The sequence below is a fragment of the Lepus europaeus genome, chromosome 3 (assembly GCF_033115175.1).
Source record: "Lepus europaeus isolate LE1 chromosome 3, mLepTim1.pri, whole genome shotgun sequence".
Classification (NCBI taxonomy): domain Eukaryota; kingdom Metazoa; phylum Chordata; class Mammalia; order Lagomorpha; family Leporidae; genus Lepus; species Lepus europaeus.
Genome location: NC_084829.1, coordinates 16,305,207 through 16,306,602, shown reverse-complemented (window position 1 = coordinate 16,306,602; position 1,396 = coordinate 16,305,207). Strand labels below are relative to the sequence as shown.

Sequence of the window (1,396 nt, the reverse complement as noted above, 5' to 3'; positions counted from 1 at the left end):
TTTAAAATGTTCTCACAGCAAAAAAAAAAAAAGGTAATTACATGAGGTAATGGATATGTCAATTAGCTTCATTATTAATTATTTCACAATGCATATCAAAATATCATGTTATGCACCTTAAACATTTACAATTTTTGTTGTTGATTAGACCTTAATAAAGACGAGGAGCATACGTACTATTAACATGACTTGTTACTGTTTGTATTGAGATAACATTTTGAAAAACTGGCTTTGTTTTCAAGAAACTCTTAGGCTGAGCCAAAGGTTTTCCTAACACTTTATACAAAGAAGTGTACCAAAAGCAATTACCTGTGGCTGATGTGTTCCCCATCTTCAATTAGTTCAAAAAGAATTGTGACACTTCTTGTTATAAATCCCACCAGGAAAACCAGAGCCTCACTTTTGCTTCACAAGTACCATTTACTATCCAATAGCCAAAGTGTTTTGTTCCTGGTCAGATGGAGTCAATTTAAAGAGTTCCAAATAAGAAGTAGACGACCACGGAGGGACTCGAACCCTCAATCTTCTGATCCGGAATCAGACGCCTTATCCATTAGGCCACGCGGCCACCTGCAGAGCTTAGTGAAGTGTCACATCCAAACCTGAAGGCTCAAGCATGAGGCGGGTGGAAAAGCAGGAAATATCAGGGTTTGATCCATTTCAAACTTTTCCATCCCAGGGATATGAAGGTATTTCCTCCAGGAAGAAAAATCTGTAACTTCAAACAAATGCTTTCCCTGTGTGAAAAGCTCCAAGTATTTTACCCAAAGATCCTTTGCTCTAAGCTCGCCTTCCCAATTGATCCACAGAACAATTCAGGACTATTTTTTGGTGACACATTGTCCCCAACCATGTCTTATTTATTAGTAGGGAAGCAAAGAGAAGAAATCCACAAATTTGCTAAGGTAAACCAGCTGCAAATTTTCTCATTTTCTATATCTTTTTGGTTTCTTGGAAGTGTTGAATTATTTGGAACTAGGAAACAATACTTCTCTTCCCGAGCCTGACACTGTTTTCTATTAGTCTGCATAGTCTCCTATTAAACTACTAGTCCTTCTCTCACTTCCAAATGTCTTTGTTTGTTCCTGGAGCCCAGGTCATGTTTTCTCAAGGTCTGGGTTAAAACTGAAAAGTTGGCTTATGTCATGTTCTTGTTGGTAACATGTATTAATCAGTCAAGACTATTAACCATTTTTGCAGTCAAGGGAGGCTGGTGCTAGAACCTGGGCTGAATGACAGATGAGAGCATGCCAAAGTCTTCTTCTGTTGCCTATGCATTTGACTTAATGAAACCACCTTCTTTCTAGAAATGTGTTCTATGAGAAACACTGGATTGAATAATGGTCCCTAGCTTGAACCAGCTGGGGAGGCTATCAGATCTGATCCATGCTGAAGA

The 1,396-nt window shown here is 38.6% G+C and overlaps 1 non-coding gene across 1 annotated transcript; it reads right to left on the bottom strand.

The window, feature by feature from the left end:
• Positions 1–495: 495 nt before the first annotated feature.
• TRNAR-CCG (transfer RNA arginine (anticodon CCG)) lies at positions 496–568 on the bottom strand. Its single transcript has one exon. It is a non-coding gene; the product is annotated as a tRNA-Arg (tRNA).
• Positions 569–1,396: the final 828 nt, after the last annotated feature.